Below are 7,527 nucleotides of genomic sequence, written 5' to 3' on the forward strand. Positions count from 1 at the left end.
GTAAATATAAACATTTTCTAAATCCCCACCTTCCGTTGGTCGAATTTTGAGTTCACTCTGAATCACAACACGTGTCACAGCGCATTTGGAGGCCCACCTTAGCTCTGCTGGTTCTACACAGCAAGTAAATGAGAGTCTCTATTTGTATCATTCTCTTGCCTTCTCTCTGTAAATCTCCTCATTGTAACTTTGAACATGACAACCGAATTCCCTTTTGTGTTCTTGAATCTGTCTCTTTGTCACGGTCAGACAGAGATTCATGGATCCGAACCACTCCCTGTGCGAAAATGTTCTTCTTAATGTCACTTTTACTTTTTTTCCAAATACCTTGAAATCTCTGCCGATTTTTTGGTAAATTGAAAGGATTCTCATTCCTGCACATGAGGCTGAATTGATTTAATTTCTAACGCAAAGGACTGCAGATTCTGAGAATCCGAGACAGAAAGAGGAACTGCTGGATAAACTCAGCAGGTTTGGCAGCACCTGTGGGAGAAAACAGAGCTCTGAAATATTGTCTCTGAGCTGCTGAGATGCTCCTGCAATTTCTGTTTTTGTTCTTAACTGAAAGTTCATTTCATCTTTCAGGATAAAACAACCAGAATCTCCATTTGCAGATATTTAACCCTTTCGAAACCTGTGAAGTGATTGGATTCAAACAAACCCAGCAATAATTCACTCTTTCTCAGCTCCACAGGCAGAGCGACCCGGGAAATGAAGCTGTCAGTGTGGTTCTTTAGTCAGAGTGTTTAATGCGATGGACTTGAGATCTATTGCAGTTTCCCCACGCAGGTGTGAACCTTGCGGACAACAGTTCAGAACTGTCATCTAAAAGAAAGGGAGGCTGTTTCCCGGTTTCTTCATTAAGATTCAAATCAGTAGAGGGTGAAAGATATTTCACTCACATTGGGACTGGTCGGGAATCTGCAACCCACTGCCTGTCAGGGTGGAACAAGCAGATACCCACAGAACTGCTATTGAGGCAATGAGCCAAGTATTTTGAAATGAGACTGGAACAGTGAGGGGCGTGAAGTCGTGATCGAAATGAAGCAGGCACCTGAGGATTAATTTTATTTGAGAGTGAAAGACACTGATTCACAAAATTGGGACGATGGAAGGGAAGCATTTTATGGTAATTATCTTTGGCCGTTCACCTTGTGAATGTTCCCATTGCTGCGCATGTCCGTTTTAACGTCAGAACTCTGCAGTATGACGGTGTTCGGTACGCACAGGGCCGGGGCGCAATGGACGACGCATCTGACTCAACCTACCTGTTTGAAATGCAGCTCACAGCTTCTTCAAACAGCCCAATTAATCTTTCTCATTGTCCTGAAGCCTGCATAAGGTTTGAATTCCTGATCTGCGGGTACGAGACTCTTTTCACTGTCTCGCGTCAGTAAGTGTTCCTGAGCAAATCAGAGTCACGTCACAGCGCTGTCAGAGGAGGGGAAGCTGAAAGAGCCCCACACGTTGCTCACGCGCACATTTCACTTTCCCCAAATCACCGCCCCAACCACTTCGTCTCCTGGGAGTGGAAAGGGAACAAACACCAAAACTCAGTCTCATATTTGTGAATCTTCCAAAAATGAGAAAACTGTTCATCCCTTCGGATCTTCCATCCTGGGCTAACAGGGGTGATTTTAAATAGCTGTCCAGTCAGTGCCAATTCTTTTTGGCTGAAAGTATCTTCCTTATCTCATCCCAGCATTTCTTGCCACAGACACCTGTGAGGCAGAGTTCATGTATATATTTCCTTGTATCGTATTTTGTAAATTACATTCGTTTGCTGGTTGTTTGTATCGGGTATTTCAGGTTCATTAGCCGCTGTTTAAGTGTGTTGGTAGGTTTGTGGGCTACCATGATGCTGAGAGGGTTGAGTTGTCTGGATATCATTTAACAGATGTCTTTAATGTAATGTAATGTGGCTCGGGTTTCTGCAGACGCTGCCTCTGCTTGTGTCAGTTTGTTGATGTGAAATCGTCACATTCGGTTTATTGGGTAGGCAAAAATGCGGATTGCAGATGCTGGAAACCAGAGCTTAGATCAGAGAGGTGCTGGAAAAGCACAGCTTGTCAAACAGCTTCCGAGGAGCAGGAAAATCGACGTTTCGTGCAAAAGACCCTTCATCAGGAATAGAGGCAGGACCCCTCCAAGGTGGAGAGATAAATTGGGGGGGTGGGGGGGTGGTTGCTGGGCCAAAGGTAGCAAAGAGTAAAATAGGTGAATGATGGTGGGGATGGAGGTGACAGGTCAGAGAGGAGGGTGGAGCCGACAGGTGGGAAGGGTGATTGGCCAGTGGGACAGGTCATGAGATCAGTGCTGAGCTGGAAGTTTGGAACTGAGGTAAGGTGGGAGGAGGGGAAATGAGGAAACTGGTGAAGTCCACATTGATGCCCTGGGGTTGAACTGTTCGGAGGCGGAAGATGAGGTGTTCTTCCTCCAGGCGTCGGGTGGGGAGGAAGCAGCGCTGAAGGAGGCCCAGCACCTGCATGTCCTCGGTAGAGTGGGAGGGGTGTTGAAATGTTGGGGAACAGGGCGATGGGGTTGATTAGTGCGGGTGTCCCGGTGATGTGACTCGACTCTCCAATCTTCCCAATGTTGTAGAGATCGCATTGGGAGCAATGGATGCAAAAAATTACATTGGTGGATGCACAGGTGAAAGTCTGCGCCCTGGTTTAGAGTTCCAGGAATCGAAGGAATTTTCAGCAGAGCTACCAGCTGGCGCCCATTGCTCCCTGGTGGTCTAGTGGTTAGCATTCGGTGCTTTCACCGCTGCGACCCGGGTTCGATTCCCGGTCAGGGAAGCAATTGTCAGGAGCCATTATAGGCTACCCGTTCTTTTTTAATGCGCTGTCCAGTTGTTTATTGATCTTCAGAGTTCCGAGGTGCGACAGCGTGTCGTGGCTCTTTAAAATAGTGTCGTGATGCAGGTTGGTTTGTATCTGTCAGGTTAATTCTTTCTGTCGTTAAGTTCTTGGTTCGCGTGCGTTATTTTCCTGTAGACGGTGTTCTGAATTTACCATTAACTGTTCGCTGTACTGTGACATCTAGAAATGGCACTTTGTTGTTGTTCTCCTCTTTTGTGAATTTTATGCCAGAAAGAATATTATTGATGGTGTTGTATGATTCTTCTAATTTGTTTCATTTTGTGATGAAAAAAGTGTCATCACTGTAGCGGACCTAAAGTTTGGGTTGGATCGTCGGAAGGGCTGTTTGTTCGAGTCTCTGCAGCATTGCTTCTGCTAGGAATCCTGATACTGGTGGTTTCATGGGTATTTCGTTGATTTGTTTGTCGGGCTTGCTACTGAATATGAAGTGGGTGGTAAGGCACAGTTCCACGAGCTTGACAGTGTTATCTTTGCTGATGAAGTTGGTGCTGTGTTTGTGTTTTTAGTTCTTCTAGGAGTGTGTTCAGTTTTCTTTGGCCACGTTGATGTTAATGGATGTGAACAGGTCTGTTATGTCAAAGGACTACATTATTCAATCATCTTCTATCTTGGTGTCTTTGGTAGTCAGGTATTCTTGGATGGAGTAACTGGATGGCGTGAATCTTCGACTTGGTGTTTTAGTCTTCAGTGGAGGCCTTTGACTAGTCTGTATATTGCTGTTCCAAGTAGTGAGACTATGGCCTGAGGGGGGCTCCTGGTTTGAAGAGTAGGAGAACACCAACAAAGTGGCATTCCTCGATGTCACAGTAGAACGAACAGTCAATGGGGAACTTCAAACTAGCGTCGACAGAAAAACAACACATATGGTATATCGTATATTTAAGGAGAACAGGTTCCCAATAAACCCAGTCCGCCGATTTCTCATTGATGTTTCCAAGCTGAATTTCAAAACTTCCGTTTGTCCTTCCATTCTTTCCTGTTTTATTTTGTGGCTTTTGAAAACTTTCCCAATCCTCTGACTGAGTGTTGGAGTTGGGAAGTTATGTTGTGGCTGTACAGGACATTAGTTGGACCACTTTTGGAATATTGTGTGCAATTCTGGCCTCCCTCCAATCAGAAGGATATTGTGAAATTTGAAAGGGTTCTGAAGCACCAGTGGGTCCACAGAGGGGAGAGGCCCTTCTGCTGCCCTGAGTGCGGGAAGGCCTTTCGTGATTCCTCTGCCCTGCTGATGCATCAGTTGGTCCACACCGGGGACGGCTGTTCTCCTGCCCTGAGTGCGAGCTGGCCTTCAGCAGTTCTTCCCACCTGCTGAACCACCAGTGGGTCCCCACTGAGGAGAGGTCGTTCTTCTGCCCTGAGTACAGGAAGGGCTTTGCTCTTTCCTCTGACCTACTGGCCCACTGGTGGATCCACATGGGGGAGAGGTCGATCAGTTGCCCTTCGTGCAAGAAGGCCTTCAGCAATTCCTCAGCCTTGCTGTTCCACCAATCCGTCCACACCGGGGAGAAGCCGTTTTCCAGCCCGAGTGCGTGAAGGGCTTTCCCCGCTCCTCCATCCTGCTGAAGCACCAGTGTGTCCACAGCGGAGAGACGCCCTTCAGCTGGCACGAGTGTGGGAAGTGGTTCATGTTTCCCTGCAACTTGCAGAAGCACCTGGGGAAGCACCAGCGGGAGCACCAACGCTCCCAGCAATCAGATCCCACTGGTGTTCTGCCTTGGGTCTCCCCATGGACTGAACCTCCTGTCACTTCTGACAGTGGGTGCTGTGGGAGAGCACGTGAGCTGTTTTTGTTGTCTGCTGGACTGCAATTGCATCCCCCACTCCCCACAACCACAACCTCACAGTGGCTCAGGGGCGTCACGGTGACTCAGTGCTTAGCACTGTTGCCTCATGGCACCCGGAACTCAGGATCAGTTCCACCCTTGGGGGTCTGTGTGCAATTTGTGGAGGGTAGGAAAATGGATATGACTGGGTTACTCTTCGGAGGATCAGTGCAGATGTGTTGGGCTGAAGGACCTGTTTCCACACTGTAGGAGTTCTACGATCCTATGAGCTTTGCTTTGAGTGGACACTGCTGCTCATTAAGACCGCGACTTCAAATTGGCAATGAAATGATCCAGAGAAACCTAAGACCGCAAGATCATCAGAGCAGAAGTTAGGCAATTCGGCCTATCGTGTCTACTCTGCCATTCGTTAGAGTCAAAAAAATTGCAGATGACATTAGCTATAGTGTGGAAACAGGCCATTTGTCCAAACAAGTCCACACCGACCCTTCAAAGAGTAACGCGCCCAGACCCATTTCCCTCTGACTAATGCACCTAACTCTATGGGCAATTATGCATGGCCAATCCACATGACCTGAACATCTTTGGACAGGATCTCCCAGAGAAAACCAGCATAGACACTGGGAAAATGTGCAAACGCCTCACAGAGGGTCACCCAAGTCTTTGATCAAACTTGGGTCCCCGGCACGGTGAGGCTGCAGTGGTAACCACTGAGCCACTACATATTGCAACCCGAAGTCGATAAGCAGGAGATTAGGAGAATACAGCAAGCCAGGTAGCACCAGGATGTGGAGTAGTCAGCGTTTTGGGTATTAACCCTTCTTCAGGACTGAAATGTTGACTTCTGTATGAGAAACAATTTACGGGAATGTTGCTGGGGGTTGGAGGGTTTGAGCTACAGGGAGAGGCTGAATCGCCTGGGGTTGTTTTCACTGGAGCATCGGAGGCAGAGGAGTGACCTAATAGAGGTTACAAATCCATGAGAGGAATGGACAGGGTAATAGACAAGGTATTTTCCCTGGGATGGTGGAGTCCAGGACTAGAGGGCATAGGTTGAGGGTGAGAGGCGAAATATATTAAAGGGACAACTTCTTCATGCAGAGGGTGGTACATATATGAAATAAGCTGCCACATGATAAAGGTGAGGTGCTGTCAAATGGGAGTAGATTAATATAGGATATCAGGTCAGCATAGGCAAGTTGGACCGGTTTCTGTTTCCATGCTGTATGTGTCTCTGACTACTGGTCCTGATGTAAGTTTAAAATAGAGTCCAAGTAACTTTGAATAGTTCAACCTTGTTGAGCTCACCTCCTCAACAGTTTCAAATGAATCTCCCCTAGCGATACTCTTTAAACATGCTGAGTTGGACAAAGTATCCCATCAACTTCAACAAAACCCAGAGGTGAAGAAGTCAGAAGTCAGAACACCAAGGGGACCAAACCTGATCACAATATTCCAGGTGCAGCTTCATCAACGTCCTGTAAAACTACACGATAACTTCCCAACATCTATCCTCAATTCCCTAACTGATGAAGGTCATTGGACCTGAACCTTTCTTCACTGCCTTGCGTAGCAATGTTATCAGAGATATCGGATCTACTGTAAACTGATCCATACTCCAGCGGCTGGGAGCACCAACGCAGAGTAGTACACCATGCATGTGCTGGGTACATACCCCAAAGATCGATGGGTCAAATCCATGTGATGCTATTGCTCAATGTCTCCATAAGCTGCTTTCCTTGGCAAAGGTACTGTGTTCTTTATCTTGCCTTAGCATCTGTTTCCCAAAGCTTCTTTAGTGGCAGCTGGAGGAAGGTCTGGGCTCCAAGAAGCGGGGTGCCCGGCTCGATTTGCTCAAGGTTTGTATCTATTAACTTATTTAAATGGTACCTACTGTATGGAGCTATGGTTTTCATTAAAACCGAAGGATCATGTCATAGTGTTTGTTTATATTTAGCAGTTGTAGTTGGTAAAATACACTCCCTGGGGGAGCACCTTCTATGATGCTGCATTTCTTGCCTTCTGCCCTTCCCCCATTTGTTATCTCCCATCTCGACTTTATATGTTTTTGGTCAAATTTGATTTCATATTAATCAGACTTGGTATTCACTGTGTGCTAGTAATTTGTTTGTTCGAATATTGTAAGTCAAAATTAATGGGGTAATTTCATTTCTAATGTCAGAAGTTTACATTAAATGTGCAGGTGTGAATGCCAGTAAGTTGTGAAAATAAATCAAGAACTTGTGATTTTATAGCAAAAAGAGCAGTTCACTGCAATCAATGGCATTGTCTCATTTGAAGGTGATGAGTTGAGCCTGATCAACAAACCGTTTCATGAAGTCACCCAATTTAATTAAAATCTTCTTTAACTTAATTGAAGATAATAACTCTGGCATGCTAAAATTTATACAATTTGTTTTTTAAGATTTATTTATGTGTCCATTGCTCAGCCACATTGGGGAGACTGGATGCAATGTCTTGCAGAACATTTCAGGGAACAAATCTAGGACTCCAAAACTAAATGACCCCACCGCCCTGTGGCTGAATACTTTAACTCCCCCTCCTAATCCGTCAAGGGCATGCAAGTCCTGGGCTGTAACCCCTCCAAGCTCTAGCTACCTGACTCTTGTAGGAAGAACACTTCATATTCCGCCTTGGGACCCACCAACGACATGGGATCAATGTCGATTTCACCAGCTTCCATATTTCCCCTCACTTTCACTCCCACACCACGCGCCTTGTCCCAGATCCAACCTTCCAACTCGGCATTGGCCTCTTGAGCTGTCCTACCTTTTCATCTTGCTTCCCAACTTTTCGTTCCACTCTCCTGTCTTACCTCTCATGATCTCTCCCCA

General features: G+C 46.4%; 1 non-coding gene across 1 annotated transcript; it reads left to right on the forward strand.

Moving 5' to 3' along the window:
* The first annotated feature begins 2,729 nt into the window (after positions 1-2,729).
* On the forward strand, positions 2,730-2,801 carry trnae-uuc (transfer RNA glutamic acid (anticodon UUC)). The gene has a single exon. It is a non-coding gene; the product is annotated as a tRNA-Glu (tRNA).
* Positions 2,802-7,527: the final 4,726 nt, after the last annotated feature.

The sequence above is a fragment of the Chiloscyllium punctatum genome, chromosome 36 (assembly GCF_047496795.1).
Source record: "Chiloscyllium punctatum isolate Juve2018m chromosome 36, sChiPun1.3, whole genome shotgun sequence".
NCBI classification, from domain to species: Eukaryota; Metazoa; Chordata; class Chondrichthyes; order Orectolobiformes; family Hemiscylliidae; genus Chiloscyllium; species Chiloscyllium punctatum.